General features: G+C 38.0%; 1 pseudogene; it reads right to left on the bottom strand.

Moving 5' to 3' along the window:
* Window positions 1-2,837: 2,837 nt before the first annotated feature.
* On the bottom strand, window positions 2,838-6,577 carry LOC110258170 (PDZ domain-containing protein 8-like; annotated as a pseudogene).
* Between the last annotated feature and the right edge of the window lie 5,310 nt (window positions 6,578-11,887).

The raw sequence follows: 11,887 nt of genomic DNA, 5'->3' as shown, positions 1-11,887 counted from the left end.
ATGGAGTCAGGATACCTGGTTCTAGCTCTGTCCCCACCTGGCTGTGGCTGGAGCATAACAGTGGGATGGAGTTGGGGAAAATGGTCATGTGCAGAATTGCCGGTGGTGCTGGTGTCACAGACAGTTCTGAGTCTGTGGGGCTAACTTGCCACAGGGCATTTGGGCATGGAAGCCAAAGCCACGCCAGAGGTCCAGAACCACCTCTGCCCCAGAGGACTCTCCCTCCTCTGAGGAATTCTAAATTTCACATATGGATGTTTTTGACTGTGCCCCAGGAAGTGACAGGATTCACAATGGAGAAAACCAGGACATTGACCCCAGAGAGTTGTGGTGCCTTTCAACAAACTGATTCCTGTAAGCCCAGACTCTTGCATCTTCCCACTCAGAGAAAAGCACTAAATTTATTGACTAGTTTGTTCTTGATACTGGAAATAGTATCAACCTGGTACTCTTGCTGTTTTGTTTTCTATGTTGAACCTTTCTGACAATTCTTTGATGTGGTTTCACAGTTTCTTTACATACAGTTGTGCTTTCAATTTCCCCCTCTTTGCACTAACATACAACTGTGATGTTTCTACTGCCTCTCCCAGTAAATATAAAAACACTATACTACGTTGAAGGTATCTTTTACAAATATCATTGGCGGCATTACTGAGCTTTCCATAATTGAGGTTTTACAGAGTTAAATATGTTTAAAACATGACTACATTTTTATGAAACTATAGTTTTTCATTATTTCTACTGCCCTTTCAAATATTTCAGTTTCCGCAGAATGCCTGGATGTCCCTAAAACTTCCGTGGTAAAATCCAAAGCCACCAGCCATTTACTCTGCCTTCCAGGTTATCAGTGGTAAATGATTTTTTTAAATGATAAGATGAAAACTGGTTATTACACTGAGCATAGATCCAAATATATGCCCAAGAGTGGGATAGCTGAGTCACATGGTAGTTCTATGTATAGTTTTCTAAGGTACCTTCATACTGTTCTCCATAGTGGTTGTACCAGCTTACATTGCCATCATCAGTGCAGGAGGATTCCCTTTTCTCCACACACCCTACAGCATTTGTTATTTGTGGACTTATTAATGATGGCCATTAGGACTGGTGTGAGGTGGTATCTGGTAGTAGTCTGATTTTCATTTCTGTAATAATCAGGGATGTTGAGCATTTTTTCATGTGTATGTTGGCCATCTGTTATCCCTTTTATTTGACTAGCTTTCTACTGTTCAGAGAACTTTTGTAATTATTCTATTGTTTTCCTCACAACTATCCTGTGTGGTAGTTTTGTTTATTCCTTATTTAGAGCTGGAGAGACTGCAGCATAGAGACATTTTGTTGGCTTCACTATGGTTACACAACTCACTAATGGCCAACTCCATATACTCTTGTATGGAGTCCCAGGTTATAGGATCTGGGCCAGAATACTTACTCCTATATTATGCCTTTTCCTGCCAGCTGTAAAAGCTGTTCCACCGTTAAAATTCTTGTCCATTTCACTGTATATCAATTATGACAGTAGTTACCTACAAAAGGGAAAAACATATGTAAATATATGTTATAGTCATATAAAAGGCCAAAAATTTTATGGTATACCAATGAAGGTCATGCTCACACATTTTCTCTCAGGCGTGTGTTACTGGTATCCACTGATGGACTGAGTATCTGAATAGAACTTCATTTTAAGGGAACTAGTCCCAACTCCTATGTATTTATGCTGTCTATTTTTTTTAAATGAATAAATACATTGGAAGCATTCAGAATGATCACCACTCCTTTAAGCCTGTAGGATGTCAGAAAAGCAACAAATCAATTTTTGCATGATTCCTCTCTCTCACTACATTTTCATGCATGAAATTATTTTTAAAACAAAACAACGAAGCAAGTTCCCTTTAAAAATAGTCCTCTTAAACTTCAAATATCCTTGCATGTGCTTTATTTCCTATGGGAGAACTGAAGATGACAAATAATCATAAATGTTTAGAACTTCCACTTGAAAGGAAATCATCAACATTTTGAAAGGATACATTTCAAAATCCTACTGGTTATTCTCTTTTAACTAATCTTGTCATCCTCTCAAAATTCTCAATCAACTGCATTCTATATTTATTTCCTATTACATTTTGTTTTTCAATGAAAGCTCTTCAAATTAATCACTAGAGACTTATTATACTTAAACTGAACAGACACTTCAGGAAAAAAATTCACAGAAGCATAGAAGGAAGCAGTATATGCAAACTTTTTTTTCTTTTGTTTACCAAATCAGTATAACTGACTAAAGCTGTGGCTTTTGCTTTCACATTTGGCAGAAGCAAAACAAAAAAAGCATCCCCTAAAACCTCCAAATAACAAAAATCTCAAGCAAGTAGAATGTCCAACTTTATAACACAAAGTAAAATTCAAAACCTGTTCCCTCAATGATTTCTGTTGTCAGTTTGGGCATGCAGCAAATTTATTGTTATAACTGTGAGGGAAAATAAAATATGGACAGTATCCTATTTAACACTAATTCAAAAACTAGGAAGAGGAAGGAGAAATAACAAGACATCACACATAAACACCCAGAATTATCCTACCTAATTAGAAAAGTTTGTAGATAAATTAGTAAAAATAAATTCCCAGTAAAAACCCAAAAAGCATGTCTATAAATACAATATGAAACAACCAATTTAGGGAGATGGTCATTTTTTTCTGGAAAACAACGTTTACACCTCTAGTTCTTACACCAGCAAATAACTGTGGAGGAGCAGTCCAAAGTGCATAATAAGAGAGTTAAATGAGTTGTATCTGTGGTACTTTAAATGCAACTTTTCCTCAATTACTTGAAGGTTGAAACAGACTTAAACAGACTCATATGGGCCAAACAAGTCATCTGATATGCTACTGAATGGCTGATGTTCTATTAGTTGGCTTCTTTCACTATCAAGTTCTTCTTCTGTATCATCTGTGTACTTGCTTATTTATTTATTTATTTTTGGAGTGCTGATCTAAAGACAGACTTTCTAAAGTTTCAATACCTTCAATGCCTGCAATGTAATGGCTCATAAAAAGTATTAGAGCTTGTAGTCTTTAACCTGACTTAGCTAAAACAGCAGAAAGAAGTGTTTTTTTTTTCCTCAAATAAGTTGTCTCTTTTTCTTCTCTAACAAGGGAATTATTATGTTCCAACTCCTGATCAATTTCATTCTGCACTTTATCTAGCATGAACTCTAATTTCTGGATCCTTTCCTCTGTAGGCAAGCCCTTGTGCATGTCATGATTTATTTCTTTAACTGCAATGAAAACACTGTCATCCAGACCACCCTCCTTTCTTACTAACTTTATTTCCATGCTGTTGCCCCATTTAGAGTGACTTTTTGGACCAGAGACCTCTGTGTCACTGCCTTTGCTGTCTGATGTGTTAGGTATGTGTTTTGGCAAAGGATCTACTAGATCAGTTTCTGACTCAGAAAGGTGAGTTTTAGAGACCTGATGCAGATTTAACAAAAAAGAGCTTGTATTGATAATATGTCTTGTCAAACCTGTTGTTCTATTGACTGACATGCCAGCTTCAGCATCAACACAAGGGAGCAGGCCTAAGAGGGTTTCTTGTCCTTCCAGCAAGAGATTTTTCAGGGCCCTCTCTATCTGCTGATCAGTTGCTCCACAAAGAGGACTCTTGGATAGACACTTTTCTTGACATTTATTATGTCAAACATAAGCACAGAACATAAACTGGGAATGAGCTTTAGTCCATTTTTTTTGTCACACCAAGTTGGGTTCTGTAACTGAGTATCTTGGAAACTATGTTTATTTTCTGCTAAACCCATCTGTCCAAAAAAGTGTTCCTCTTTAGTCTAGGGAGAAACCACTTCACCAAATGGAGTTCTTTTTTTTTTCTCTAAGTTACTCTACTACATGATGCACTGGCTCTCCTTCTTTCAAATATCTGAAATGAACAGTGATATCACCAAAGCACAATTTGTCATTGAACCCATTTTGCATACTCAGATTGTGTAGTGTGGTTTTTATGGCAATGGCCTTAGGTGATGGGACTTCCAGTCTGAATTTGGAAAAGTATTCCATGGTTGATATGTCTAAGCATTCTAAAGTCACCACTTCAAGTTTAAAGCTAACATGCCCCCAAGAGATGAGACCCCATAATTTGATCCATGTACCACACATTGTTATGCTTAATTATCTGTGGCAGGCCTCTATGTCAGAATCAGCTGCCTCTGGTTCTTTTCCATCTTCCTAGCTCATTATGATAAGGAGTTTCTGATGATTCCTATGTTTGAGGGTCATCTGAACTGTCCTTAGGAGGACAGGAAATTTCTGACATCAAATCTTTCACCACTTCCTGCTTTGCTAAAAACTGTCTAGCTGCAGCTTCTTCTATGTGATCCAGATTTTTTTCTTGCTTTTCAGTAGGTTTATCTGCAGGAGGTAGCAGCAAAAGCACCTTCTCTGGGCTTTCAACAGGAATATCTCATTCTGCCCAATTTGCAACATCAGCAGAAGGCAAAGGAATTTTCACTTGCAGTCATGGTGGCACAGGTGGTTTGAAAGTGGGTCCCTGGGTGGGTTTTGATATTTGTGCTTGTTCTGTTATCTCAGAAGTTTTCAGGGCTAAGGATTTATGTCCTTCTTTGGATGGGAGTTTTGGTGGTGGCAGGTGCCTTCCTACAGCTGATTTCTGGTGTAAAACTGGTGATATATTTCCAAGAGGTTTTCACAGAAAGTATTGTTGGCATACATTTGGGAATGTGCCTTAATGACTGTGCCTCATCTTTGACCTCAGTTTGTGCTCTGACATCACTCTCTGAGTCTTCAAATTCTGAATCCAAGTCTCTATTTTCAGCATCTATTGCCAACCCATTTGTTTCCTCTTCATAGTTTGGCTGGCATGAGCTTGACAGAAAGTTTTCTTTCAACTCCAAAATTATCTTGCAGCACCACACTTTGGCCGACAGGCCTTTCGTAATACACCAGGACTTGGTTGCCAGCCTACTTGATAAGCTTCTACACTTGCAGTGTAGATGTAATTTTCACACCTCCAATAGCAATTAGTTGATCTTCCCACTGAATATCTGCAATTTCAGCAGGTGATTTTGGGGCCACAGTCTCAATTATGACATGCCCATCAGTTGACTGGACAAGATGAAGTGTTGACTGGACAAGATGAAGTGTAAATCCAACACCGTAAATTCCCCTTTATTAATTCAACCATCTCAATAGAACTCTTTTTTCTTGTTTGTTTGTTTGTTTTTTGTCTTTTTTTTTTGCCATTTCTTGGGCTGCACCCATGGCATATGGGAGGTTCCCAGGCTAGGGGTCTAATCGGAGCTGCAGCTGCCAGCCTATACCAGAGCCACAGCAACACAGGATCCAAGCCACATCTGTGACCTACACCACAGCTCATGGCAACGCTGGATCATTAACCCACTGAGCAAGGGCAGGGATCGAACCCACAACCTCATGGTTCCTAGTTGGATTTGTTAACCACTGTGCCATGACAGGAACTCCCTAGAACTCCTTTGTTTTTCTTCCCAAACACTACTGCTCAGCTCAAGTGTGCAATGAATATTTGCCTCTCTATCATAGGATCCAAAAATAAGTAACCTACTACATCTAACACTGTAACTTTAAGTCAGCCTTCTGTAAATGCCCATTGTTGTATATGGATATGCTCTTCATCTTATTCAAATCCTTGCAAGAAGGAATGGGAAAAATGGCTTAAACCTGATCTTGTAACTCAAAAGTGTGTGCTTGCTCTTGAAGAATTTCTTGAGCTGGTTGAAAATGATGTAGTTGAGCTGGGGCATGGACTTCCCTTGGAACTGGGACCACACCCCGAAGTCCATCAGTGGGTTCTCCACAAGGGAGAAGAACCAGTGGGTGAAGGGCATAAGAATGAGGAAGAAGCTCAAGCTCCCCACCATTGGGGACAGCTTGATGAAGAGATAGCTGGCCTTGCAGAAGACCAGGTCCATGTCTATGGCCAAGCGGAAGCCCCCATTGTACTCCATCTCCACCTTGAAGATAAGCTCTGCAGTGGAAGTGGTGGGCAGTGCCTACCCCTTGAGGCTCTTGAGCTCCAGGTGGCTGAGGGCCCAACTGGCTAGAGAAGCCAAATGTTCTTGATGAAGGGCACCCTCTTGCCCAGGAACATATCCCTCACACACATCCTGCATGCTCAGCCCCTCCATCAGGTGCCTGGTGGTCATGGTCTGCAGCAGCTCCTGGAACTCCACCTTGATGTTTTTGGTGACCCTCTGGCAGGCTAGTGCAGTGTCTGAAGCTCCAGGAACAGGAACAGGATGGTGGCATTGAGGAAGTAGCAATTCTCCCGCCAAGTGGGGTTGAGGATCTCATGGGTTGGGTCCTGCCACCCTCAGGGGGCCCGCTGGAGGACTCCTTATCCAAGCTGCTTCAGCCACAATGGTACTCCCTCAGGGCTATAGTGGAAGCCATAAGCTGCATGGGTGGCCTGGTCAGGCTGCAGCTAGGGCTATTTGTGGCAAAGCAGCAAGAACTGGGTGAGGAGCATGAGGAATGAGCCAAGAATGGCCCATGCCATGATTATGAGCAGCAGCCCCATCCTGCCACCACCTCTTCCTGGGGTGCCCAGGCCCTTGCCCCTGTGCCTACTGTCTGGTTTCTTCATGCCCCTCTCCCTGCTGCCACCATCTTGAGGACATTGGGTGGCAGGGTTGTGTGAGCAGCTCTGTTGGCCTCCTCAGGTTGCTCCTGTTGGTGCTGAGGCTGAGATGGAGGTGGCAGTGGGGCTTTAGGGTGCAGATTTGTGCTTTCATCTGACCAATACATTGCATTTAGGAGAATTACCTTTTAGAAGATTTCATATCATATACTTTGTGATCATAAACTATAAGGACACTGTACTCCCCATTGTCAAAATTTTCATACTAATTTTGGAAATTCCTCTTATCTGAAAAATGAGTAGGTTGATTTGTTTATATTTAGTGAACATTTTAATTCTGAGATGGTATTTCCCTTAGGAACCCCCGAGATAAGAAAAGTAGAGAGCCTAAGAATGATTTGGCTTTTAGATTACTATAGAACTTTGGTCTTTTTCTCCACTCTATGCTCTATTTGATTTTTAAATTAAAAAAAAAATTGGACTATGAATTTACCTGAAAAAGAATTGGACACCTGGGAGCCAAGAGGCCACAAACATTTATTCTTGGATTATTAAATATATTTTAAAATGTCACATATTTAAACAACACCATCTCTCTTTGGCAAAATAAGTATGTTATGTTTGTGAATAAGTACAAGACTGAGTGACAATACCTATCATCCTTGAAAGTATTGTGACAATACTTATCATCCTTGAAAGAAGATATTAGGATTAAAAACATTGTCATTTCTGTTCTATGCCAAAGGCTCTGGGGACTTGTTTCTAGCATTTATTGTGATTTTTCCATGTACTGTTTACTGCATAAATATTTTGTTATCAGTATTGCCTTATCTGGTTCTCACAAGATCCCTATCAATAGGCATTTTTATTATGCTTGGTCATAATGTTAGAATCCAAGTGTTTGAGAATTTTTAATAACTTTTCCCCATCACATAATATAACTAAGTAGAAAACCCTGGATTTGTACCTAGGTCTCTACGAATGTGGAGTTAGTGATTTTACTCATTTCATTTCATTGTCTCTCCTGCTTTGATCCAAGAACAAGTTGATAACTGCTGAACCATATATTTATTTTCTTTACTTTTAATAAAAAGTCATTGGTGCAATGGCCTTATATGAATGGTCTTACTTATATTCTTATTTTCTTAGTGGCAGCCTGTAGCTGGATATGGAATTCATTTGTGCAGACCGTTTTGGAATGTCTGATATACTGGAAGCATAATTGAATGTTTAAAATAAGCAAAGGACAGATATTCATATACACAATCATATATTTGTAATATTAACATTGTTAATTAACTTTTTAGCTATAAGTGGCATTTGTAACACTGAACTTATTTTTAATTCATACATTAAGCTTCATTATTCTTTTATTGTCCTTTTTTTGTCTTTTTAGGGCATATGGAGGTTCCCAGCCTAGGTGTCAACCAGGCTAGGTGTCAAATTGCAACTACAGCTTCTGGCCTATGCCAGAGCCACAGCAAGCCAGACCTGAGCTGCATCTGTGACCTATACCACAGCTCACAGCAATGCTGGATCCTTAGCCCACTGAGAAATACCAGGGATCAAACCTGCAACCTCATGGTTCCTAGTTGGATTCATTTATTTCCACTGAGCCACGATGGGAACTTCTATTGTCCTATTTAACAAATATAGATAATATGGACATATACTGACACACAATTACATACAATTCAACCGATGTATTTTTCTTATATGTATAAATAAGGACCACCTTTCCAGTGGCATGAACTAAAGGGCTTGTCCTTGCAACCATTCAGAGCTTCCTCCTCACAGTCTAGCTGCTTTCTCTTGCACAGGGACATATATCCAAAGATATAGCAAAGACCATTGTCAAGAGATTACTGCCTATGTTTTCTTCTAGAAGATTTGTGGTTTCAGGTCTTTATTCCATTTTGAGTTTACTTTTGTGTATGGTATGGGGAAGTTTTCAGGTTTGATTACACTGCATATAGCTCTCTCGATTTTCCTTCTCTTCTCTGAAGAGTCTGTCTTCCCTATTGTATATTCTTGCCTCCTTTGTTGTAGATTAATTGTACATATAAGTATGAGTACATTTTAGGTTCTCAATTCTGTTCCATTAACCTATGTGTCTATTTTATTGTGCCATTACCAACCTGTTTTGATGACTGTAGCTTTGTAGCATAGTTTGAAACCAGAAAGCATAATGGCTCCAGCTTTGTTTTTCTTTCTTAAGATTGATTGGTTTGTATAGATTCTTCTTTGTTTCCATAAAAAAATAACATTATGTTTTTCTAGTTTTGTAAAAAATGGCTTTGGTATTTTTATACTGAGTTGTATGGGATCCATAGATTATCTTGGGTATGATCATCACTTAACAATATTAATTCTTCCAATTATTGATCATGGTATATTTTTCCATTGGTTTGTGTCATCTTCAGTTTATTTCATCAGTACCCTGTAATTTTGTGGGTTTTTTAAAATAATGATTTTTATTTTTTCCATTATCACTGGCTTATAGTGCCCTATAATTTCCTTGGTATAAGTATTTACCTTCTTAATTATGTTTATTCCTATATGTTTTAGTCTTTTTAATGCAATTGTAAATGAGACGGTTTCTCGATTTGTTGATCATGGTGTATGATCCTTTCAAAGTAATATTGAACTTAGGAAACTTTTTTTTAAAGATTGTAGCATCCATTTTCATCTGTGATATTAGCCTATAATCTGGTTTTGGTATCAACATAATGAATAAAAAGAATTCAGCAGCATTCCTTCCTCAGTGGTGTTTTTATATTGGTTGATAAAAATAGATGTTAATTGTTTTTCTATTTTTTTCTTTTTAGGGCTGAATCTTTGGCATATGGAAGTTCCGAGACTAGGGGTCAAATCAGAGCTGAACCTGCCAGCCATGGCAACATGGGATATAAGCCACATCTTCTACCTATGCCACAGCTTATGGCAATGCCAGATCCTTAACCCAATGAGTGAGGCCAGGGATAGAAGCCAGATCCTCATGGATACGAGTCAGGTCTGTTAACACTGAGCCACTATCGGAACCCCAAGTTTTAAAGCTTTTTTGATATTTGGTATAATTCATACATGAAGGTGTCTGGTCCTGTTTGCTTTATAGACTATTTTTTAATTACTGATTCAATTTCACTACTGGTAATTAATCTGTTCATATTTTCTACTTCTTCCTGATTCAGTCTTGGGATATTGTGCATTTCTAAGACTTTATACTTTCCTTCCACACTGTTCATTTCATTGGCATATTATTGCTTATAGTAATCTCTTGTGATCCTTTATCTTTCTATGAGTTCAATCTTCTTAGCTTGAGGCTTTTTTTAGCATCCTACTATACGATCTATGCTGGAGCATGTTCCACGTGCACGTGAAAATAATGTGTATTCTGCTACTATTTGATGGAATGTACTATATATATATATATATATATATATATATATTCTCTATATATGTTAATTTCATCAAATATAAAGTGCCATTTGAGGCCAATATTTCCTTAACAGTTTTATGTCTGAATAATCATTCATTGGTATAAGTGGAGTTTTTAAATTCCCTAAGATTATCGTGCTATTGTTTATTGCCCCCTTAATGTCTATTAATATCTGCTTGATATAGAGGACCTCCTACACAGGTATAAACATTTAAAAGTGTTGTATCTTTCACTGGGATTCATTCTTTTTATCATCTTTTAATGTCCTTCTTTTTCTCTGTTAGAGTCTTTGTTTTAAAATCGTTCTTGTCTAACAAAATCATTGTTACCCTCAATTTCTTTGTTCATTTTCCTGGAATAGTTTCTCCATTCCCACACTTCATTTCACTACATTTTTGTATCAGAAATGAGTTTTTTGTAGGAAGCTGATATTTAAGGCCTTCTTTTCATATCCATTTGGCCACTCTATATCTTTTACTGGTGCATTTAGTCCATTTACATTTAAAGTAATTATCAATAGGTATATATGCCCTGCCATTTCATTAGTTGACTTTGGCTTCTCTTTGTAGTTCATTTTGGTTTCTTTTCTTTTGCTCTTTTCTCTTATGATTTGATGACTACCTTTATTGTTTGAATTGCTTTCTCTTTCTTTGCGTGCATATCTAGGATAGTTTTTTATTTTGTTGTTACCATTAGGGATGTGTGTGTTAGGTGTGTGTGTTTGTGTGTGTGTGTGTGTGTGTGTGTGTGGTTAGCTAAAGTTGCTGAGCTCTTAAGTTCAAATGAATTTTATTTATTTTTATTTGATTTTTGTGTTTTTTTTTGGACCCACTCCAAGGCATGTGGAAGTTCCCCAGCAGGTATTAAAAGCACACCACAATTGAAACCTGCTGCACAGCTGCAGCAATGCCTGATCCTTAACTCACTGCTCCACACAGGAAGTTCCTCAAATGCATTTTAAAAACTTTGAGTAATTTCTCATCCTTGCCATGTTTACTTTTTTGACCCTGGCCACTTATTCTGAATATAATTTTACTACTTTTTTCTGTTGACCTTCTTACTACCTTTATACTTGGTTGACCTACTAACTTTAATCTATGTTTTCCTTTCCAATGAGATTTTTCAGTTCCTGATATTAATATCTCTATTGTGGCCTTTTCTTTTATGTTTATAGAAGTCCTTTAAATGTTGCCTGTTAAGGTTGTTTCATGGCGCTGGAGCCCTTTGAATCTTTCCTTGTCTGTAAAACTTTTGACCTTTCCTTCAAATTTGTAGTGTATTCTGTGTTACAGATTTTCCCTTTCATCACGTCAAATATATATTACCACTTCCTTCTGCACTGCAGTGTTCTGATAACTTTATAAGTGTTGCCTTGTAAGAAACATGTTTCTCTTCCCTCACTGCATTTAATATTTTCTCCTTATCTTTAATTTTTGTCATTTTAATTGCAATGTATCTTGATGTGGTTCTTTTTGTGTTGTTTCTGCTTGGGGCTCTCTGTGCTCCCTAGACTTCTGTGTCTGTTTCTCTTCTCAGGTTAGGGATCTCTTCAGCTCTTTTGTCATTAAATTTGTTTTCTGCCCATTACTCTCTCTCTTCTCTTTCTGGGACCCCTGTAATGCCAATTCTGGAACACTTGAAGCTGACCAAGGGTCTCTTAAACTGTCCTAATTTCTTTTAATTTGTATTCCTCTTTAGCTTAAATGAGTTACACTATTCTGTATTCTAGCTCACTGATATCTTCCTGTATATCATATTATCTACACTTGATTCCTTCTAGTTTAATTTTTATTTCAGTATTACTCTTTATC

This window comes from Sus scrofa, chromosome 10 (assembly GCF_054392235.1).
Source record: "Sus scrofa isolate SSC_HxYL_T2T_F1_AM1 chromosome 10, Sscrofa_HxYL_maternal_Yorkshire_Landrace_v2.0, whole genome shotgun sequence".
NCBI lineage: Eukaryota > Metazoa > Chordata > Mammalia > Artiodactyla > Suidae > Sus > Sus scrofa.
The sequence above is the reverse complement of the archived record's forward strand: the minus strand, read 5'-3'. Positions and strand labels throughout refer to the sequence as shown.